Genomic DNA, 23707 nt, shown 5'->3' with positions numbered 1-23707 from the left:
GGTCTGTTTCTTATCTAACTCTTTTTTTTAATGTTTCTTTACAGGGCTTCCCCGGGCCGTGCCGTTCCCGTGCAGCTTCGTGCATGGAGCGCTTTCCCCGGTATGTATGATGCTGTTTGCGGGTCTTAGGTACGGCATCTGGTCTGTTTCTTATCTAACTCTTTTTTTTAATGTTTCTTTACAGGGCTTCCCTGGGCCGTGCCGTTCCCGTGCAGCTTCGTGCATGGAGCGCTTTCCCCGGTATGTATGATGCTGTTTGCGGGTCTTAGGTAAGGCATCTGGTCTGTTTCTTATCTAACTCTTTTTTTAATGTTTCTTTACAGGGCTTCCCCGGGCCGTGCCGTTCCCGTGCAGCTTCGTGCATGGAGCGCTTTCCCCGGTATGTATGATGCTGTTTGCGGGTCTTAGGTAAGGCATCTGGTCTGTTTCTTATCTAACTCTTTTCTTTAATGTTTCTTTACAGGGCTTCCCCGGGCCGTGCCGTTCCCGTGCAGCTTCGTGCATGGAGCGCTTTCCCCGGTATGTATGATGCTGTTTGCGGGTCTTAGGTAAGGCATCTGGTCTGTTTCTTATCTAACTCTTTTTTTTATGTTTCTTTACAGGGCTTCCCCTGGCCGTGCCGTTCCTGTGCAGCGTCGTGCATGGAGTGCTTTCCCCGGTATGTATGATGCTGTTTGCGGGTCTTAGGTAAGGCATCTGGTCTGTTTCTTATCTAACTCTTTTTTTTAATGTTTCTTTACAGGGCTTCCCCGGGCCGTGCCGTTCCCGTGCAGCTTCGTGCATGGAGCGCTTTCCCCGGTATGTATGATGCTGTTTGCGGGTCTTAGGTAAGGCATCTGGTCTGTTTCTTATCTAACTCTTTTTTTTAATGTTTCTTTACAGGGCTTCCCCGGGCCGTGCCGTTCCCGTGCAGCTTCGTGCATGGAGCGCTTTCCCCGGTATGTATGATGCTGTTTGCGGGTCTTAGGTAAGGCATCTGGTCTGTTTCTTATCTAACTCTTTTTTTTAATGTTTCTTTACAGGGCTTTCCCGGGCCGTGCCGTTCCCGTGGAGCTTCGTGCATGGAGCGCTTTCCCCGGTATGTATGATGCTGTTTGCGGGTCTTAGGTAAGGCATCTGGTCTGTTTCTTATCTAACTCTTTTTTTTAATGTTTCTTTACAGGGCTTCCCCGGGCCGTGCCGTTCCCGTGCAGCTTCGTGCATGGAGCGCTTTCCCCGGTATGTATGATGCTGTTTGCGGGTCTTAGGTACGGCATCTGGTCTGTTTCTTATCTAACTCTTTTTTTTAATGTTTCTTTACAGGGCTTCCCCGGGCCGTGCCGTTCCCGTGCAGCTTCGTGCATGGAGCGCTTTCCCCGGTATGTATGATGCTGTTTGCGGGTCTTAGGTAAGGCATCTGGTCTGTTTCTTATCTAACTCTTTTTTTTAATGTTTCTTTACAGGGCTTCCCCGGGCCGTGCCGTTCCCGTGCAGCTTCGTGCATGGAGCGCTTTCCCCGGTATGTATGATGCTGTTTGCGGGTCTTAGGTAAGGCATCTGGTCTGTTTCTTATCTAACTCTTTTTTTTTGTGTTTCTTTACAGGGCTTCCCCGGGCCGTGCCGTTCCCGTGCAGCGTCGTGCATGGAGCGCTTTCCCCGGTATGTATGATGCTGTTTGCGGGTCTTAGGTAAGGCATCTGGTCTGTTTCTTATCTAACTCTTTTTTTTAATGTTTCTTTACAGGGAATTTCCGGGCTGTGCCATTCCCGTGCAGCATCGTGCATGGACTGCTTTCCCCGGTATGTATGATGCTTTTTGCGGGTCTTAGGTAAGGCATCTGGTCTGTTTCTTATCTAACTCTTTTTTTTAATGTTTCTTTACAGGGCTTCCCTGGGCCGTGCCGTTCCCGTGCAGCGTCGTGCATGGACTGCTTTCCCCGGTATGTATGATGCTGTTTGCGGGTCTTAGGTAAGGCATCTGGACTGTTTCTTATCTAACTCTTTTTTTTAATGTTTCTTTACAGGGCTTCCACGGGCCGTGCCGTTCCTGTGCAGCGTCGTGCATGGAGTGCTTTCCCCGGTATGTATGATGCTGTTTGCGGGTCTTAGGTAAGGCATCTGGTCTGTTTCTTATCTAACTCTTTTTTTTAATGTTTCTTTACAGGGCTTCCCCGGGCCGTGCCGTTCCCGTGCAGCTTTGTGCATGGAGCGCTTTCCCCGGTATGTATGATGCTGTTTGCGGGTCTTAGGTACGGCATCTGGTCTGTTTCTTATCTAACTCTTTTTTTTAAAGTTTCTTTACAGGGCTTCCCTGGGCCGTGCCGTTCCCGTGCAGCTTCGTGCATGGAGCGCTTTCCCCGGTATGTATGATGCTGTTTGCGGGTCTTAGGTAAGGCATCTGGTCTGTTTCTTATCTAACTCTTTTTTTTTTTGTTTCTTTACAGGGCTTCCCCTGGCTGTGCCGTTCCCGTGTAGCGTTATGCATGGAGCGCTTTCCCCGGTATGTATGATGCTGTTTGCGGGTCTTAGGTAAGGCATCTGGTCTGTTTCTTATCTAACTCTTTTTTTTAATGTTTCTTTACAGGGAATTTCCGGGCTGTGCCGTTCCCGTGCAGCATCGTGCATGGACTGCTTTCCCCGGTATGTATGATGCTGTTTGCGGGTCTTAGGTAAGGCATCTGGTCTATTTCTTATCTAACTCTTTTTTTTAATGTTTCTTTACAGGGCTTCCCCGGGCCGTGCCGTTCCCGTGCAGCGTCGTGCATGGACTGCTTTCCCCGGTATGTATGATGCTGTTTGCGGGTCTTAGGTAAGGCATCTGGTCTGTTTCTTATCTAACTCTTTTTTTTAATGTTTCTTTACAGGGCTTCCACGGGCCGTGCCGTTCCCGTGCAGCGTCGTGCATGAAGTGCTTTCCCCGGTATGTATGATGCTGTTTGCGGGTCTTAGGTAAGGCATCTGGTCTGTTTCTTATCTAGCTCTTTTTTTCTGCTTCTTTACAGGCTTCCCCGGGCCGTGCCGTTCCCGTGCAGCTTCGTGCATGGAGCGCTTTCCCCGGTATGTATGATGCTGTTTGCGGGTCTTAGGTAAGGCATCTGGTCTGTTTCTTATCTAACTCTTTTTTTTAATGTTTCTTTACAGGGCTTCCCCGGGCCGTGCCGTTCCCGTGCAGCGTCGTGCATGGACTGCTTTCCCCGGTATGTATGATGCTGTTTGCGGGTCTTAGGTAAGGCATCTGGACTGTTTCTTATCTAACTCTTTTTTTTAATGTTTCTTTACAGGCTTCCACGGGCCGTGCCGTTCCCGTGCAGCGTCGTGCATGGAGTGCTTTCCCCGGTATGTATGATGCTGTTTGCGGGTCTTAGGTAAGGCATCTGGTCTGTTTCTTATCTAGCTCTTTTTTTTCTGCTTCTTTACAGGGCTTCCCCGGGCCGTGCCGTTCCCGTGCAGCTTCGTGCATGGAGCGCTTTCCCCGGTATGTATGATGCTGTTTGCGGGTCTTAGGTACGGCATCTGGTCTGTTTCTTATCTAACTCTTTTTTTTAATGTTTCTTTACAGGGCTTCCCCGGGCCGTGCCGTTCCCGTGCAGCTTCGTGCATGGAGCGCTTTCCCCGGTATGTATGATGCTGTTTGCGGGTCTTAGGTACGGCATCTGGTCTGTTTCTTATCTAACTCTTTTTTTTAATGTTTCTTTACAGGGCTTCCCTGGGCCGTGCCGTTCCCGTGCAGCTTCGTGCATGGAGCGCTTTCCCCGGTATGTATGATGCTGTTTGCGGGTCTTAGGTAAGGCATCTGGTCTGTTTCTTATCTAACTCTTTTTTTAATGTTTCTTTACAGGGCTTCCCCGGGCCGTGCCGTTCCCGTGCAGCTTCGTGCATGGAGCGCTTTCCCCGGTATGTATGATGCTGTTTGCGGGTCTTAGGTAAGGCATCTGGTCTGTTTCTTATCTAACTCTTTTCTTTAATGTTTCTTTACAGGGCTTCCCCGGGCCGTGCCGTTCCCGTGCAGCTTCGTGCATGGAGCGCTTTCCCCGGTATGTATGATGCTGTTTGCGGGTCTTAGGTAAGGCATCTGGTCTGTTTCTTATCTAACTCTTTTTTTTATGTTTCTTTACAGGGCTTCCCCTGGCCGTGCCGTTCCTGTGCAGCGTCGTGCATGGAGTGCTTTCCCCGGTATGTATGATGCTGTTTGCGGGTCTTAGGTAAGGCATCTGGTCTGTTTCTTATCTAACTCTTTTTTTTAATGTTTCTTTACAGGGCTTCCCCGGGCCGTGCCGTTCCCGTGCAGCTTCGTGCATGGAGCGCTTTCCCCGGTATGTATGATGCTGTTTGCGGGTCTTAGGTAAGGCATCTGGTCTGTTTCTTATCTAACTCTTTTTTTTAATGTTTCTTTACAGGGCTTCCCCGGGCCGTGCCGTTCCCGTGCAGCTTCGTGCATGGAGCGCTTTCCCCGGTATGTATGATGCTGTTTGCGGGTCTTAGGTAAGGCATCTGGTCTGTTTCTTATCTAACTCTTTTTTTTAATGTTTCTTTACAGGGCTTCCCCGGGCCGTGCCGTTCCCGTGGAGCTTCGTGCATGGAGCGCTTTCCCCGGTATGTATGATGCTGTTTGCGGGTCTTAGGTAAGGCATCTGGTCTGTTTCTTATCTAACTCTTTTTTTTAATGTTTCTTTACAGGGCTTCCCCGGGCCGTGCCGTTCCCGTGCAGCTTCGTGCATGGAGCGCTTTCCCCGGTATGTATGATGCTGTTTGCGGGTCTTAGGTACGGCATCTGGTCTGTTTCTTATCTAACTCTTTTTTTTAATGTTTCTTTACAGGGCTTCCCCGGGCCGTGCCGTTCCCATGCAGCTTCGTGCATGGAGCGCTTTCCCCGGTATGTATGATGCTGTTTGCGGGTCTTAGGTAAGGCATCTGGTCTGTTTCTTATCTAACTCTTTTTTTTAATGTTTCTTTACAGGGCTTCCCCGGGCCGTGCCGTTCCCGTGCAGCTTCGTGCATGGAGCGCTTTCCCCGGTATGTATGATGCTGTTTGCGGGTCTTAGGTAAGGCATCTGGTCTGTTTCTTATCTAACTCTTTTTTTTTGTGTTTCTTTACAGGGCTTCCCCGGGCCGTGCCGTTCCCGTGCAGCGTCGTGCATGGAGCGCTTTCCCCGGTATGTATGATGCTGTTTGCGGGTCTTAGGTAAGGCATCTGGTCTGTTTCTTATCTAACTCTTTTTTTTAATGTTTCTTTACAGGGAATTTCCGGGCTGTGCCGTTCCCGTGCAGCATCGTGCATGGACTGCTTTCCCCGGTATGTATGATGCTTTTTGCGGGTCTTAGGTAAGGCATCTGGTCTGTTTCTTATCTAACTCTTTTTTTTAATGTTTCTTTACAGGGCTTCCCTGGGCCGTGCCGTTCCCGTGCAGCGTCGTGCATGGACTGCTTTCCCCGGTATGTATGATGCTGTTTGCGGGTCTTAGGTAAGGCATCTGGACTGTTTCTTATCTAACTCTTTTTTTTAATGTTTCTTTACAGGGCTTCCCCGGGCCGTGCCGTTCCCGTGCAGCTTCGTGCATGGAGCGCTTTCCCCGGTATGTATGATGCTGTTTGCGGGTCTTAGGTACGGCATCTGGTCTGTTTCTTATCTAACTCTTTTTTTTAAAGTTTCTTTACAGGGCTTCCCTGGGCCGTGCCGTTCCCGTGCAGCTTCGTGCATGGAGCGCTTTCCCCGGTATGTATGATGCTGTTTGCGGGTCTTAGGTAAGGCATCTGGTCTGTTTCTTATCTAACTCTTTTTTTTAATGTTTCTTTACAGGGCTTCCCCGGGCCGTGCTGTTCCCGTGCAGCTTCGTGCATGGAGCGCTTTCCCCGGTATGTATGATGCTGTTTGCGGGTCTTAGGTAAGGCATCTGGTCTGTTTCTTATCTAACTCTTTTTTTTAATGTTTCTTTACAGGGCTTCCCTGGGCCGTGCCGTTCCCGTGCAGCGTCGTGCATGGACTGCTTTCCCCGGTATGTATGATGCTGTTTGCGGGTCTTAGGTAAGGCATCTGGACTGTTTCTTATCTAACTCTTTTTTTTAATGTTTCTTTACAGGGCTTCCACGGGCCGTGCCGTTCCTGTGCAGCGTCGTGCATGGAGTGCTTTCCCCGGTATGTATGATGCTGTTTGCGGGTCTTAGGTAAGGCATCTGGTCTGTTTCTTATCTAACTCTTTTTTTTAATGTTTCTTTACAGGGCTTCCCCGGGCCGTGCCGTTCCCGTGCAGCTTCGTGCATGGAGCGCTTTCCCCGGTATGTATGATGCTGTTTGCGGGTCTTAGGTACGGCATCTGGTCTGTTTCTTATCTAACTCTTTTTTTTAAAGTTTCTTTACAGGGCTTCCCTGGGCCGTGCCGTTCCCGTGCAGCTTCGTGCATGGAGCGCTTTCCCCGGTATGTATGATGCTGTTTGCGGGTCTTAGGTAAGGCATCTGGTCTGTTTCTTATCTAACTCTTTTTTTTAATGTTTCTTTACAGGGCTTCCCCGGGCCGTGCCGTTCCCGTGCAGCTTCGTGCATGGAGTGCTTTCCCCGGTATGTATGATGCTGTTTGCGGGTCTTAGGTAAGGCATCTGGTCTGTATCTTATCTAACTCTTTTTTTTATGTTTCTTTACAGGGCTTCCCCGGGCGGTGCCGTTTCCGTGCAGAGTCGTAAATGGACTGCTTTCCCCGGTATGTATGATGCTGTTGCGGGTCTTAGGTAAGGCATCTGGTCTGTTTCTTATCTAACTCTTTTTTTTAATGTTTCTTTACAGGGCTTCCCCTGGCCGTGCCATTCCCGTGCAGCGTCGTGCATGGAGTGCTTTCCCCGGTATGTATGATGCTGTTTGCGGGTCTTAGGTAAGGCATCTGGTCTGTTTCTTATCTAACTCTTTTTTTTTTTGTTTCTTTACAGGGCTTCCCCTGGCTGTGCCGTTCCCGTGTAGCGTTATGCATGGAGCGCTTTCCCCGGTATGTATGATGCTGTTTGCGGGTCTTAGGTAAGGCATCTGGTCTGTTTCTTATCTAACTCTTTTTTTTAATGTTTCTTTACAGGGAATTTCCGGGCTGTGCCGTTCCCGTGCAGCATCGTGCATGGACTGCTTTCCCCGGTATGTATGATGCTGTTTGCGGGTCTTAGGTAAGGCATCTGGTCTATTTCTTATCTAACTCTTTTTTTTAATGTTTCTTTACAGGGCTTCCCCGGGCCGTGCCGTTCCCGTGCAGCGTCGTGCATGGACTGCTTTCCCCGGTATGTATGATGCTGTTTGCGGGTCTTAGGTAAGGCATCTGGTCTGTTTCTTATCTAACTCTTTTTTTTAATGTTTCTTTACAGGGCTTCCACGGGCCGTGCCGTTCCCGTGCAGCGTCGTGCATGAAGTGCTTTCCCCGGTATGTATGATGCTGTTTGCGGGTCTTAGGTAAGGCATCTGGTCTGTTTCTTATCTAGCTCTTTTTTTCTGCTTCTTTACAGGCTTCCCCGGGCCGTGCCGTTCCCGTGCAGCTTCGTGCATGGAGCGCTTTCCCCGGTATGTATGATGCTGTTTGCGGGTCTTAGGTAAGGCATCTGGTCTGTTTCTTATCTAACTCTTTTTTTTAATGTTTCTTTACAGGGCTTCCCCGGGCCGTGCCGTTCCCGTGCAGCGTCGTGCATGGACTGCTTTCCCCGGTATGTATGATGCTGTTTGCGGGTCTTAGGTAAGGCATCTGGACTGTTTCTTATCTAACTCTTTTTTTTAATGTTTCTTTACAGGGCTTCCACGGGCCGTGCCGTTCCCGTGCAGCGTCGTGCATGGAGTGCTTTCCCCGGTATGTATGATGCTGTTTGCGGGTCTTAGGTAAGGCATCTGGTCTGTTTCTTATCTAGCTCTTTTTTTTCTGCTTCTTTACAGGGCTTCCCCGGGCCGTGCCGTTCCCGTGCAGCTTCGTGCATGGAGCGCTTTCCCCTGTATGTATGATGCTGTTTGCGGGTCTTAGGTACGGCATCTGGTCTGTTTCTTATCTAACTCTTTTTTTTAATGTTTCTTTACAGGGCTTCCCCGGGCCGTGCCGTTCCCGTGCAGCTTCGTGCATGGAGCGCTTTCCCCGGTATGTATGATGCTGTTTGCGGGTCTTAGGTACGGCATCTGGTCTGTTTCTTATCTAACTCTTTTTTTTAATGTTTCTTTACAGGGCTTCCCTGGGCCGTGCCGTTCCCGTGCAGCTTCGTGCATGGAGCGCTTTCCCCGGTATGTATGATGCTGTTTGCGGGTCTTAGGTAAGGCATCTGGTCTGTTTCTTATCTAACTCTTTTTTAAATGTTTCTTTACAGGGCTTCCCCGGGCCGTGCCGTTCCCGTGCAGCTTCGTGCATGGAGCGCTTTCCCCGGTATGTATGATGCTGTTTGCGGGTCTTAGGTAAGGCATCTGGTCTGTTTCTTATCTAACTCTTTTCTTTAATGTTTCTTTACAGGGCTTCCCCGGGCCGTGCCGTTCCCGTGCAGCTTCGTGCATGGAGCGCTTTCCCCGGTATGTATGATGCTGTTTGCGGGTCTTAGGTAAGGCATCTGGTCTGTTTCTTATCTAACTCTTTTTTTTATGTTTCTTTACAGGGCTTCCCCTGGCCGTGCCGTTCCTGTGCAGCGTCGTGCATGGAGTGCTTTCCCCGGTATGTATGATGCTGTTTGCGGGTCTTAGGTAAGGCATCTGGTCTGTATCTTATCTAACTCTTTTTTTTTATGTTTCTTTACAGGGCTTCCCCGGGCGGTGCCGTTTCCGTGCAGAGTCGTGCATGGACTGCTTTCCCCGGTATGTATGATGCTGTTTGCGGGTCTTAGGTAAGGCATCTGGTCTGTTTCTTATCTAACTCTTTTTTTTAATGTTTCTTTACAGGGCTTCCCCGGGCCGTGCCGTTCCAGTGCAGCGTCGTGCATGGAGCGCTTTCCCCGGTATGTATGATGCTGTTTGTGGGTCTTAGGTAAGGCATCTGGTCTGTTTCTTATCTAACTCTTTTTTTAAATGTTTCTTTACAGGGTTTCCCCGGGCTGTGCTGTTCCCGTGCAGCGTCGTGCATGGACTGCTTCCCCCGGTATGTATGATGCTGTTGCGGGTCTTAGGTAAGGCATCTGGTCTGTTTCTTATCTAACTCTTTTTTTTAATGTTTCTTTACAGGGCTTCCCCTGGCCGTGCCATTCCCGTGCAGCGTCGTGCATGGAGTGCTTTCCCCGGTATGTATGATGCTGTTTGCGGGTCTTAGGTAAGGCATCTGGTCTGTTTCTTATCTAACTCTTTTTTTTTTTGTTTCTTTACAGGGCTTCCCCTGGCTGTGCCGTTCCCGTGTAGCGTTATGCATGGAGCGCTTTCCCCGGTATGTATGATGCTGTTTGCGGGTCTTAGGTAAGGCATCTGCTCTGTTTCTTATCTAACTCTTTTTTTTAATGTTTCTTTACAGGGAATTTCCGGGCTGTGCCGTTCCCGTGCAGCATCGTGCATGGACTGCTTTCCCCGGTATGTATGATGCTGTTTGCGGGTCTTAGGTAAGGCATCTGGTCTGTTTCTTATCTAACTCTTTTTTTTAATGTTTCTTTACAGGGCTTCCCCGGGCCGTGCCGTTCCCGTGCAGCTTCGTGCATGGAGCGCTTTCCCCGGTATGTATGATGCTGTTTGCGGGTCTTAGGTACGGCATCTGGTCTGTTTCTTATCTAACTCTTTTTTTTTATGTTTCTTTACAGGGCTTCCCTGGGCCGTGCCGTTCCCGTGCAGCTTCGTGCATGGAGCGCTTTCCCCGGTATGTATGATGCTGTTTGCGGGTCTTAGGTAAGGCATCTGGTCTGTTTCTTATCTAACTCTTTTTTTTAATGTTTCTTTACAGGGCTTCCCCGGGCTGTGCCGTTCCCGTGCAGCTTCGTGCATGGAGCGCTTTCCCCGGTATGTATGATGCTGTTTGCGGGTCTTAGGTAAGGCATCTGGTCTGTTTCTTATCTAACTCTTTTCTTTAATGTTTCTTTACAGGGCTTCCCCGGGCCGTGCCGTTCCCGTGCAGCTTCGTGCATGGAGCGCTTTCCCCGGTATGTATGATGCTGTTTGCGGGTCTTAGGTAAGGCATCTGGTCTGTTTCTTATCTAACTCTTTTTTTTTATGTTTCTTTACAGGGCTTCCCCTGGCCGTGCCGTTCCTGTGCAGCGTCGTGCATGGAGTGCTTTCCCCGGTATGTATGATGCTGTTTGCGGGTCTTAGGTAAGGCATCTGGTCTGTATCTTATCTAACTCTTTTTTTTTATGTTTCTTTACAGGGCTTCCCCGGGCGGTGCCGTTTCCGTGCAGAGTCGTGCATGGACTGCTTTCCCCGGTATGTATGATGCTGTTTGCGGGTCTTAGGTAAGGCATCTGGTCTGTTTCTTATCTAACTCTTTTTTTTAATGTTTCTTTACAGGGTTTCCCCGGGCCGTGCTGTTCCCGTGCAGCGTCGTGCATGGACTGCTTCCCCCGGTATGTATGATGCTGTTGCGGGTCTTAGGTAAGGCATCTGGTCTGTTTCTTATCTAACTCTTTTTTTTAATGTTTTTTTACAGGGCTTCCCCTGGCCGTGCCATTCCCGTGCAGCGTCGTGCATGGAGTGCTTTCCCCGGTATGTATGATGCTGTTTGCGGGTCTTAGGTAAGGCATCTGGTCTGTTTCTTATCTAACTCTTTTTTTTTTTGTTTCTTTACAGGGCTTCCCCTGGCTGTGCCGTTCCCGTGTAGCGTTATGCATGGAGCGCTTTCCCCGGTATGTATGATGCTGTTTGCGGGTCTTAGGTAAGGCATCTGGTCTGTTTCTTATCTAACTCTTTTTTTTAATGTTTCTTTACAGGCTTCCCCGGGCCGTGCCGTTCCTGTGCAGCGTCGTGCATGGAGTGCTTTCCCCGGTATGTATGATGCTGTTTGCGGGTCTTAGGTAAGGCATCTGGTCTGTATCTTATCTAACTCTTTTTTTTTATGTTTCTTTACAGGGCTTCCCCGGGCGGTGCCGTTTCCGTGCAGAGTCGTGCATGGACTGCTTTCCCCGGTATGTATGATGCTGTTTGCGGGTCTTAGGTAAGGCATCTGGTCTGTTTCTTATCTAACTCTTTTTTTTAATGTTTCTTTACAGGGCTTCCCCGGGCCGTGCCGTTCCAGTGCAGCGTCGTGCATGGAGCGCTTTCCCCGGTATGTATGATGCTGTTTGTGGGTCTTAGGTAAGGCATCTGGTCTGTTTCTTATCTAACTCTTTTTTTAAATGTTTCTTTACAGGGTTTCCCCGGGCTGTGCTGTTCCCGTGCAGCGTCGTGCATGGACTGCTTCCCCCGGTATGTATGATGCTGTTGCGGGTCTTAGGTAAGGCATCTGGTCTGTTTCTTATCTAACTCTTTTTTTTAATGTTTCTTTACAGGGCTTCCCCTGGCCGTGCCATTCCCGTGCAGCGTCGTGCATGGAGTGCTTTCCCCGGTATGTATGATGCTGTTTGCGGGTCTTAGGTAAGGCATCTGGTCTGTTTCTTATCTAACTCTTTTTTTTTTTGTTTCTTTACAGGGCTTCCCCTGGCTGTGCCGTTCCCGTGTAGCGTTATGCATGGAGCGCTTTCCCCGGTATGTATGATGCTGTTTGCGGGTCTTAGGTAAGGCATCTGCTCTGTTTCTTATCTAACTCTTTTTTTTAATGTTTCTTTACAGGGAATTTCCGGGCTGTGCCGTTCCCGTGCAGCATCGTGCATGGACTGCTTTCCCCGGTATGTATGATGCTGTTTGCGGGTCTTAGGTAAGGCATCTGGTCTGTTTCTTATCTAACTCTTTTTTTTAATGTTTCTTTACAGGGCTTCCCCGGGCCGTGCCGTTCCCGTGCAGCTTCGTGCATGGAGCGCTTTCCCCGGTATGTATGATGCTGTTTGCGGGTCTTAGGTACGGCATCTGGTCTGTTTCTTATCTAACTCTTTTTTTTAATGTTTCTTTACAGGGCTTCCCTGGGCCGTGCCGTTCCCGTGCAGCTTCGTGCATGGAGCGCTTTCCCCGTTATGTATGATGCTGTTTGCGGGTCTTAGGTAAGGCATCTGGTCTGTTTCTTATCTAACTCTTTTTTTTAATGTTTCTTTACAGGGCTTCCCCGGGCTGTGCCGTTCCCGTGCAGCTTCGTGCATGGAGCGCTTTCCCCGGTATGTATGATGCTGTTTGCGGGTCTTAGGTAAGGCATCTGGTCTGTTTCTTATCTAACTCTTTTCTTTAATGTTTCTTTACAGGGCTTCCCCGGGCCGTGCCATTCCCGTGCAGCTTCGTGCATGGAGCGCTTTCCCCGGTATGTATGATGCTGTTTGCGGGTCTTAGGTAAGGCATCTGGTCTGTTTCTTATCTAACTCTTTTTTTTTATGTTTCTTTACAGGGCTTCCCCTGGCCGTGCCGTTCCTGTGCAGCGTCGTGCATGGAGTGCTTTCCCCGGTATGTATGATGCTGTTTGCGGGTCTTAGGTAAGGCATCTGGTCTGTATCTTATCTAACTCTTTTTTTTTATGTTTCTTTACAGGGCTTCCCCGGGCGGTGCCGTTTCCGTGCAGAGTCGTGCATGGACTGCTTTCCCCGGTATGTATGATGCTGTTTGCGGGTCTTAGGTAAGGCATCTGGTCTGTTTCTTATCTAACTCTTTTTTTTAATGTTTCTTTACAGGGTTTCCCCGGGCCGTGCTGTTCCCGTGCAGCGTCGTGCATGGACTGCTTCCCCCGGTATGTATGATGCTGTTGCGGGTCTTAGGTAAGGCATCTGGTCTGTTTCTTATCTAACTCTTTTTTTTAATGTTTTTTTACAGGGCTTCCCCTGGCCGTGCCATTCCCGTGCAGCGTCGTGCATGGAGTGCTTTCCCCGGTATGTATGATGCTGTTTGCGGGTCTTAGGTAAGGCATCTGGTCTGTTTCTTATCTAACTCTTTTTTTTTTTGTTTCTTTACAGGGCTTCCCCTGGCTGTGCCGTTCCCGTGTAGCGTTATGCATGGAGCGCTTTCCCCGGTATGTATGATGCTGTTTGCGGGTCTTAGGTAAGGCATCTGGTCTGTTTCTTATCTAACTCTTTTTTTTAATGTTTCTTTACAGGGAATTTCCGGGCTGTGCCGTTCCCGTGCAGCATCGTGCATGGACTGCTTTCCCCGGTATGTATGATGCTGTTTGCGGGTCTTGGGTAAGGCATCTGGTCTGTTTCTTATCTAACTCTTTTTTTTAATGTTTCTTTACAGGCTTCCCCGGGCCGTGCCGTTCCCGTGCAGCTTCGTGCATGGTGCGCTTTCCCCGGTATGTATGATGCTGTTTGCGGGTCTTAGGTAAGGCATCTGGTCTGTTTCTTATCTAACTCTTTTTTTTAATGTTTCTTTACAGGGCTTCCCCGGGCCGTGCCGTTCCCGTGCAGCTTCGTGCATGGAGCGCTTTCCCCGGTATGTATGATGCTGTTTGCGGGTCTTAGGTAAGGCATCTGGTCTGTTTCTTATCTAACTCTTTTCTTTAATGTTTCTTTACAGGGCTTCCCCGGGCCGTGCCGTTCCCGTGCAGCTTCGTGCATGGAGCGCTTTCCCCGGTATGTATGATGCTGTTTGCGGGTCTTAGGTAAGGCATCTGGTCTGTTTCTTATCTAACTCTTTTTTTTTATGTTTCTTTACAGGGCTTCCCCTGGCCGTGCCGTTCCTGTGCAGCGTCGTGCATGGAGTGCTTTCCCCGGTATGTATGATGCTGTTTGCGGGTCTTAGGTAAGGCATCTGGTCTGTATCTTATCTAACTCTTTTTTTTAATGTTTCTTTACAGGGCTTCCCCGGGCGGTGCCGTTTCCGTGCAGAGTCGTGCATGGACTGCTTTCCCCGGTATGTATGATGCTGTTTGCGGGTCTTAGGTAAGGCATCTGGTCTGTTTCTTATCTAACTCTTTTTTTTAATGTTTCTTTACAGGGTTTCCCCGGGCCGTGCTGTTCCCGTGCAGCGTCGTGCATGGACTGCTTCCCCCGGTATGTATGATGCTGTTGCGGGTCTTAGGTAAGGCATCTGGTCTGTTTCTTATCTAACTCTTTTTTTTAATGTTTTTTTACAGGGCTTCCCCTGGCCGTGCCATTCCCGTGCAGCGTCGTGCATGGAGTGCTTTCCCCGGTATGTATGATGCTGTTTGCGGGTCTTAGGTAAGGCATCTGGTCTGTTTCTTATCTAACTCTTTTTTTTTTTGTTTCTTTACAGGGCTTCCCCTGGCTGTGCCGTTCCCGTGTAGCGTTATGCATGGAGCGCTTTCCCCGGTATGTATGATGCTGTTTGCGGGTCTTAGGTAAGGCATCTGGTCTGTTTCTTATCTAACTCTTTTTTTTAATGTTTCTTTACAGGGAATTTCCGGGCTGTGCCGTTCCCGTGCAGCATCGTGCATGGACTGCTTTCCCCGGTATGTATGATGCTGTTTGCGGGTCTTAGGTAAGGCATCTGGTCTGTTTCTTATCTAACTCTTTTTTTTAATGTTTCTTTACAGGGCTTCCCCGGGCCGTGCCGTTCCCGTGCAGCGTCGTGCATGGACTGCTTTCCCCGGTATGTATGATGCTGTTTGCGGGTCTTAGGTAAGGCATCTGGACTGTTTCTTATCTAACTCTTTTTTTTAATGTTTCTTTACAGGGCTTCCACGGGCCGTGCCGTTCCCGTGCAGCGTCGTGCATGGAGTGCTTTCCCCGGTATGTATGATGCTGTTTGCGGGTCTTAGGTAAGGCATCTGGTCTGTTTCTTATCTAGCTCTTTTTTTTCTGCTTCTTTACAGGCTTCCCCGGGCCGTGCCGTTCCCGTGCAGCTTCGTGCATGGAGCGCTTTCCCCGGTATGTATGATGCTGTTTGCGGGTCTTAGGTAAGGCATCTGGTCTGTTTCTTATCTAACTCTTTTTTTTAATGTTTCTTTACAGGGCTTCCCCGGGCCGTGCCGTTCCCGTGCAGCTTCGTGCATGGAGCGCTTTCCCGGGTATGTATGATGCTGTTTGCGGGTCTTAGGTAAGGCATCTGGTCTGTTTCTTATCTAACTCTTTTTTTTAATGTTTCTTTACAGGGCTTCCCCGGGCCGTGTTGTTCCCGTGCAGCTTCGTGCATGGAGCGCTTTCCCCGGTATGTATGATGCTGTTTGCGGGTCTTAGGTACGGCATCTGGTCTGTTTCTTATCTAACTCTTTTTTTTAATGTTTCTTTACAGGGCTTCCCCGGGCCGTGCCGTTCCCGTGCAGCTTCGTGCATGGAGCGCTTTCCCCGGTATGTATGATGCTGTTTGCGGGTCTTAGGTAAGGCATCTGGTCTGTTTCTTATCTAACTCTTTTTTTTAATGTTTCTTTACAGGGCTTCCCCGGGCCGTGCCATTCCCGTGCAGCTTCGTGCATGGAGCGCTTTCCCCGGTATGTATGATGCTGTTTGCGGGTCTTAGGTAAGGCATCTGGTCTGTTTCTTATCTAACTCTTGTTTTTTAATGTTTCTTTAGAGGGCTTCCCCGGGCCGTGCCGTTCCCGTGCAGCTTCGTGCATGGAGCGCTTTCCCCGGTATGTATGATGCTGTTTGCGGGTCTTAGGTAAGGCATCTGGTCTGTTTCTTATCTAACTCTTTTTTTTTATGTTTCTTTACAGGGCTTCCCCTGGCCGTGCCGTTCCTGTGCAGCGTCGTGCATGGAGTGCTTTCCCCGGTATGTATGATGCTGTTTGCGGGTCTTAGGTAAGGCATCTGGTCTGTATCTTATCTAACTCTTTTTTTTTATGTTTCTTTACAGGGCTTCCCCGGGCCGTGCCGTTTCCGTGCAGAGTCGTGCATGGACTGCTTTCCCCGGTATGTATGATGCTGTTTGCGGGTCTTAGGTAAGGCATCTGGTCTGTTTCTTATCTAACTCTTTTTTTAAATGTTTCTTTATAGGGCTTCCCCGGGCCGTGCCGTTCCCGTGCAGCGTCGTGCATGGAGTGCTTTCCCCAGTATGTATGATGCTGTTTGCGGGTCTTAGGTAAGGCATCTGGTCTGTTTCTTATCTAACTCTTTTTTTTTTTGTTTCTTTACAGGGCTTCCCCTGGCCGTGCCGTTCCCGTGTAGCGTTATGCATGGAGCGCTTCCCTGGTATGTATGATGCTGTTTGCGGGTCTTAGGTAAGGCATCTGGTCTGTTGCTTATCTAACTCTTTTTTTTAATGTTTCTTTACGGGGCTTCCCCTGGCCGTGCCGTTCCTGTGCAGCGTCGTGCATGGAGTGCTTTCCCCGGTATGTATGATGCTGTTTGCGGGTCTTAGGCAAGGCATCTGGTCTGTTTCTTATCTAACTCTTTTTTTTAATGTTTCTTTACAGGGCTTCCCCGGGCCGTGCCGTTCCCGTGCAGCTTCGTGCATGGAGCGCTTTCCCCGGTATGTATGATGCTGTTTGCGGGTCTTAGGTAAGGCATCTGGTCTGTTTCTTATCTAACTCTTTTTTTAAATGTTTCTTTACAGGGCTTCCCCGGGCCGTGCCGTTCCCGTGCAGCTTCGTGCATGGAGCGCTTTCCCCGGTATGTATGATGCTGTTTGCGGGTCTTAGGTAAGGCATCTGGTCTGTTTCTTATCTAACTCTTTTTTTTAATGTTTCTTTACAGGGCTTCCCCGGGCCGTGCCGTTCCCGTGCAGCGTCGTGCATGGAGCGCTTTCCCCGGTATGTATGATGCTGTTTGTGGGTCTTAGGTAAGGCATCTGGTCTGTTTCTTATCTAACTCTTTTTTTAAATGTTTCTTTACAGGGTTTCCCCGGGCCGTGCTGTTCCCGTGCAGCGTCGTGCATGGACTGCTTCCCCCGGTATGTATGATGCTGTTGCGGGTTTTAGGTAAGGCATCTGGTCTGTTTCTTATCTAAATCTTTTTTTTAATGTTTCTTTACAGGGCTTCCCCTGGCCGTGCCATTCCCGTGCAGCGTCGTGCATGGAGTGCTTTCCCCGGTATGTATGATGCTGTTTGCGGGTCTTAGGTAAGGCATCTGGTCTGTTTCTTATCTAACTCTTTTTTTTTTTGTTTCTTTACAGGGCTTCCCCTGGCTGTGCCGTTCCCGTGTAGCGTTATGCATGGAGCGCTTCCCTGGTATGTATGATGCTGTTTGCGGGTCTTAGGTAAGGCATCTGGTCTGTTTCTTATCTAACTCTTTTTTTTTATGTTTCTTTACGGGGCTTCCCCTGGCCGTGCCGTTCCTGTGCAGCGTTGTGCATGGAGTGCTTTCCCCGGTATGTATGATGCTGTTTGCGGGTCTTAGGTAAGGCATCTGGTCTGTTTCTTATCTAACTCTTTTTTTTTGTGTTTCTTTACAGGGCTTCCCCGGGCTGTGCCGTTCCCGTGCAGCGTCGTGCATGGAGCGCTTTCCCCGGTATGTATGATGCTGTTTGCGGGTCTTAGGTAAGGCATCTGGTCTGTTTCTTATCTAACTCTTTTTTTTAATGTTTCTTTACAGGGAATTTCCGGGCTGTGCCGTTCCCGTGCAGCATCGTGCATGGACTGCTTTCCCCGGTATGTATGATGCTGTTTGCGGGTCTTAGGTAAGGCATCTGGTCTGTTTCTTATCTAACTCTTTTTTTTAATGTTTCTTTACAAGGCTTCCCCGGGTGCGTGCCGTTCCCGTGCAGCGTCGTGCATGGACTGCTTTCCCCGGTATGTATGATGCTGTTTGCGGGTCTTAGGTAAGGCATCTGGACTGTTTCTTATCTAACTCTTTTTTTTAATGTTTCTTTACAGGGCTTCCACGGGCCGTGCCGTTCCCGTGCAGCGTCGTGCATAGAGTGCTTTCCCCGGTATGTATGATGCTGTTTGCGGGTCTTAGGTAAGGCATCTGGTCTGTTTCTTATCTAGCTCTTTTTTTTCTGCTTCTTTACAGGCCTTCCCGGGCCGTGCCGTTCCCGTGCAGCTTCGTGCATGGAGCGCTTTCCCCGGTATGTATGATGCTGTTTGCGGGTCTTAGGTAAGGCATCTGGTCTGTTTCTTATCTAACTCTTTTTTTAATGTTTCTTTACAGGGCTTCCCCGGGCCGTGCCGTTCCCGTGCAGCTTCGTGCATGGAGCGCTTTCCCCGGTATGTATGATGCTGTTTGCGGGTCTTAGGTAAGGCATCTGGTCTGTTTCTTATCTAACTCTTTTTTTTTATGTTTCTTTACGGGGCTTCCCCTGGCCGTGCCGTTCCTGTGCAGCGTTGTGCATGGAGTGCTTTCCCCGGTATGTATGATGCTGTTTGCGGGTCTTAGGTAAGGCATCTGGTCTGTTTCTTATCTAACTCTTTTTTTTTGTGTTTCTTTACAGGGCTTCCCCGGGCTGTGCCGTTCCCGTGCAGCGTCGTGCATGGAGCGCTTTCCCCGGTATGTATGATGCTGTTTGCGGGTCTTAGGTAAGGCATCTGGTCTGTTTCTTATCTAACTCTTTTTTTTAATGTTTCTTTACAGGGAATTTCCGGGCTGTGCCGTTCCCGTGCAGCATCGTGCATGGACTGCTTTCCCCGGTATGTATGATGCTGTTTGCGGGTCTTAGGTAAGGCATCTGGTCTGTTTCTTATCTAACTCTTTTTTTTAATGTTTCTTTACAAGGCTTCCCCGGGTGCGTGCCGTTTCCGTGCAGCGTCGTGCATGGACTGCTTTCCCCGGTATGTATGATGCTGTTTGCGGGTCTTAGGTAAGGCATCTGGACTGTTTCTTATCTAACTCTTTTTTTTAATGTTTCTTTACAGGGCTTCCACGGGCCGTGCCGTTCCCGTGCAGCGTCGTGCATAGAGTGCTTTCCCCGGTATGTATGATGCTGTTTGCGGGTCTTAGGTAAGGCATCTGGTCTGTTTCTTATCTAGCTCTTTTTTTTCTGCTTCTTTACAGGCCTTCCCGGGCCGTGCCGTTCCCGTGCAGCTTCGTGCATGGAGCGCTTTCCCCGGTATGTATGATGCTGTTTGCGGGTCTTAGGTAAGGCATCTGGTCTGTTTCTTATCTAACTCTTTTTTTAATGTTTCTTTACAGGGCTTCCCCGGGCCGTGCCGTTCCCGTGCAGCTTCGTGCATGGAGCGCTTTCCCCGGTATGTATGATGCTGTTTGCGGGTCTTAGGTAAGGCATCTGGTCTGTTTCTTATCTAACTCTTTTTTTAATGTTTCTTTACAGGGCTTCCCCGGGCCGTGCCGTTCCCGTGCAGCTTCGTGCATGGAGCGCTTTCCCCGGTATGTATGATGCTGTTTGCGGGTCTTAGGTAAGGCATCTGGTCTGTTTCTTATCTAACTCTTTTTTTTAATGTTTCTTTACAGGGCTTCCCCGGGCCGTGCCGTTCCCGTGCAGCTTCGTGCATGGAGCGCTTTCCCCGGTATGTATGATGCTGTTTGCGGGTCTTAGGTACGGCATCTGGTCTGTTTCTTATCTAACTCTTTTTTTTTATGTTTCTTTACAGGGCTTCCCCGGGCCGTGCCGTTCCCGTGCAGCTTCGTGCATGGAGCGCTTTCCCCGGTATGTATGATGCTGTTTGCGGGTCTTAGGTAAGGCATCTGGTCTGTTTCTTATCTAACTCTTTTTTTTAATGTTTCTTTACAGGGCTTCCCCGGGCCGTGCCGTTCCCGTGCAGCTTCGTGCATGGAGCGCTTTCCCCGGTATGTATGATGCTGTTTGCGGGTCTTAGGTAAGGCATCTGGTCTGTTTCTTATCTAACTCTTTTTTTTAATGTTTCTTTACAGGGCTTCCCCGGGCCGTGCCGTTCCCGTGCAGCTTTGTGCATGGAGCGCTTTCCCCGGTATGTATGATGCTGTTTGCGGGTCTTAGGTAAGGCATCTGGTCTGTTTCTTATCTAACTCTTTTTTTTAATGTTTCTTTACAGGGCTTCCCCGGGCCGTGCCGTTCCCGTGCAGCTTCGTGCATGGAGCGCTTTCCCCGGTATGTATGATGCTGTTTGCGGGTCTTAGGTACGGCATCTGGTCTGTTTCTTATCTAACTCTTTTTTTTAATGTTTCTTTACAGGGCTTCCCCGGGCCGTGCCGTTCCCGTGCAGCTTCGTGCATGGAGCGCTTTCCCCGGTATGTATGATGCTGTTTGCGGGTCTTAGGTAAGGCATCTGGTCTGTTTCTTATCTAACTCTTTTTTTTTATGTTTCTTTACAGGGCTTCCCCGGGCCGTGCCGTTCCCGTGCAGCTTCGTGCATGGAGCGCTTTCCCCGGTATGTATGATGCTGTTTGCGGGTCTTAGGTAAGGCATCTTGTCTGTTTCTTATCTAACTCTTGTTTTTTAATGTTTCTTTACAGGGCTTCCCCGGGCCGTGCCATTCCCGTGCAGCTTCGTGCATGGAGCGCTTTCCCCAGTATGTATGATGCTGTTTGCGGGTCTTAGGTAAGGCATCTGGTCTGTTTCTTATCTAACTCTTTTTTTTTATGTTTCTTTACAGGGCTTCCCCTGGCCGTGCCGTTCCTGTGCAGCGTCGTGCATGGAGTGCTTTCCCCGGTATGTATGATGCTGTTTGCGGGTCTTAGGTAAGGCATCTGGTCTGTATCTTATCTAACTCTTTTTTTTTATGTTTCTTTACAGGGCTTCCCCGGGCCGTGCCGTTTCCGTGCAGAGTCGTGCATGGACTGCTTTCCCCGGTATGTATGATGCTGTTTGCGGGTCTTAGGTAAGGCATCTGGTCTGTTTCTTATCTAACTCTTTTTTTTAATGTTTCTTTACAGGGCTTCCCCGGGCCATGCCGTTCCCGTGCAGCGTCGTGCATGGAGCGCTTTCCCCGGTATGTATGATGCTGTTTGCGGGTCTTAGGTAAGGCATCTGGACTGTTTCTTATCTAACTCTTTTTTTAATGTTTCTTTACAGGGCTTCCACGGGCCGTGCCGTTCCCGTGCAGCGTCGTGCATGGAGTGCTTTCCCCGGTATGTATGATGCTGTTTGCGGGTCTTAGGTAAGGCATCTGGTCTGTTTCTTATCTAGCTCTTTTTTTTCTGCTTCTTTACAAGCTTCCCCGGGCCGTGCCGTTCCCGTGCAGCTTCGTGCATGGAGCGCTTTCCCCGGTATGTATGATGCTGTTTGCGGGTCTTAGGTAAGGCATCTGGTCTGTTTCTTATCTAACTCTTTTTTTTAATGTTTCTTTACAGGGCTTCCCTGGGCCGTGCCGTTCCCGTGCAGCTTCGTGCATGGAGGGCTTTCCCCGGTATGTATGATGCTGTTTGCGGGTCTTAGGTAAGGCATCTGGTCTGTTTCTTATCTAACTCTTTTTTTTAATGTTTCTTTACAGGGCTTCCCCGGGCCGTGCCGTTCCCGTGCAGCTTTGTGCATGGAGCGCTTTCCCCGGTATGTATGATGCTGTTTGCGGGTCTTAGGTAAGGCATCTGGTCTGTTTCTTATCTAACTCTTTTCTTTAATGTTTCTTTACAGGGCTTCCCCGGGCCGTGCCGTTCCCGTGCAGCTTCGTGCATGGAGCACTTTCCCCGGTATGTATGATGCTGTTTGCGGGTCTTAGGTAAGGCATCTGGTCTGTTTCTTATCTAACTCTTTTTTTTTATGTTTCTTTACAGGGCTTCCCCTGGCTGTGCCGTTCCTGTGCAGCGTCGTGCATGGAGTGCTTTCCCCGGTATGTATGATGCTGTTTGCGGGTCTTAGGTAAGGCATCTGGTCTGTATCTTATCTAACTCTTTTTTTTTATGTTTCTTTACAGGGCTTCCCCGGGCGGTGCCGTTTCCGTGCAGAGTCGTGCATAGACTGCTTTCCCCGGTATGTATGATGCTGTTTGCGGGTCTTAGGTAAGGCATCTGGTCTGTTTCTTATCTAACTCTTTTTTTTAATGTTTCTTTACAGGGCTTCCCCGGGCCGTGCCGTTCCCGTGCAGCGTCGTGCATGGACTGCTTTCCCCGGTATGTATGATGCTGTTTGCGGGTCTTAGGTAAGGCATCTGGACTGTTTCTTATCTAACTCTTTTTTTTAATGTTTCTTTACAGGGCTTCCACGGGCCGTGCCGTTCCCGTGCAGCGTCGTGCATGGAGCGCTTTCCCCGGTATGTATGATGCTGTTTGCGGGTCTTAGGTAAGGCATCTGGTCTGTTTCTTATCTAACTCTTTTTTTTAATGTTTCTTTACAGGGCTTCCCCGGGCCGTGCCGTTCCCGTGCAGCTTCGTTCATGGAGCGCTTTCCCCGGTATGTATGATGCTGTTTGCGGGTCTTAGGTAAGGCATCTGGTCTGTTTCTTATCTAACTCTTTTTTTTAATGTTTCTTTACAGGGCTTCCCCGGGCCGTGCCGTTCCCGTGCAGCTTTGTGCATGGAGCGCTTTCCCCGGTATGTATGATGCTGTTTGCGGGTCTTAGGTAAGGCATCTGGTCTGTTTCTTATCTAACTCTTTTTTTTAATGTTTCTTTACAGGGCTTCCCCGGGCCGTGCCGTTCCCGTGCAGCTTCGTGCATGGAGCGCTTTCCCCGGTATGTATGATGCTGTTTGCGGGTCTTAGGTACGGCATCTGGTCTGTTTCTTATCTAACTCTTTTTTTTAATGTTTCTTTACAGGGCTTCCCCGGGCCGTGCCGTTCCCGTGCAGCGTCGTGCATGAAGTGCTTTCCCCGGTATGTATGATGCTGTTTGCGGGTCTTAGGTAAGGCATCTGGTCTGTTTCTTATCTAGCTCTTTTTTTCTGCTTCTTTACAGGCTTCCCCGGGCCGTGCCGTTCCCGTGCAGCTTCGTGCATGGAGCGCTTTCCCCGGTATGTATGATGCTGTTTGCGGGTCTTAGGTAAGGCATCTGGTCTGTTTCTTATCTAACTCTTTTTTTTAATGTTTCTTTACAGGGCTTCCCCGGGCCGTGCCGTTCCCGTGCAGCGTCGTGCATGGACTGCTTTCCCCGGTATGTATGATGCTGTTTGCGGGTCTTAGGTAAGGCATCTGGACTGTTTCTTATCTAACTCTTTTTTTTAATGTTTCTTTACAGGCTTCCACGGGCCGTGCCGTTCCCGTGCAGCGTCGTGCATGGAGTGCTTTCCCCGGTATGTATGATGCTGTTTGCGGGTCTTAGGTAAGGCATCTGGTCTGTTTCTTATCTAGCTCTTTTTTTTCTGCTTCTTTACAGGGCTTCCCCGGGCCGTGCCGTTCCCGTGCAGCTTCGTGCATGGAGCGCTTTCCCCGGTATGTATGATGCTGTTTGCGGGTCTTAGGTACGGCATCTGGTCTGTTTCTTATCTAACTCTTTTTTTTAATGTTTCTTTACAGGGCTTCCCCGGGCCGTGCCGTTCCCGTGCAGCTTCGTGCATGGAGCGCTTTCCCCGGTATGTATGATGCTGTTTGCGGGTCTTAGGTACGGCATCTGGTCTGTTTCTTATCTAACTCTTTTTTTTAATGTTTCTTTACAGGGCTTCCCTGGGCCGTGCCGTTCCCGTGCAGCTTCGTGCATGGAGCGCTTTCCCCGGTATGTATGATGCTGTTTGCGGGTCTTAGGTAAGGCATCTGGTCTGTTTCTTATCTAACTCTTTTTTTAATGTTTCTTTACAGGGCTTCCCCGGGCCGTGCCGTTCCCGTGCAGCTTCGTGCATGGAGCGCTTTCCCCGGTATGTATGATGCTGTTTGCGGGTCTTAGGTAAGGCATCTGGTCTGTTTCTTATCTAACTCTTTTCTTTAATGTTTCTTTACAGGGCTTCCCCGGGCCGTGCCGTTCCCGTGCAGCTTCGTGCATGGAGCGCTTTCCCCGGTATGTATGATGCTGTTTGCGGGTCTTAGGTAAGGCATCTGGTCTGTTTCTTATCTAACTCTTTTTTTTATGTTTCTTTACAGGGCTTCCCCTGGCCGTGCCGTTCCTGTGCAGCGTCGTGCATGGAG

The sequence above is a fragment of the Triturus cristatus genome, chromosome 1_1 (assembly GCF_964204655.1).
Source record: "Triturus cristatus chromosome 1_1, aTriCri1.1, whole genome shotgun sequence".
NCBI classification, from domain to species: Eukaryota; Metazoa; Chordata; class Amphibia; order Caudata; family Salamandridae; genus Triturus; species Triturus cristatus.
The sequence above is the reverse complement of the archived record's forward strand: the minus strand, read 5'-3'. Positions refer to the sequence as shown.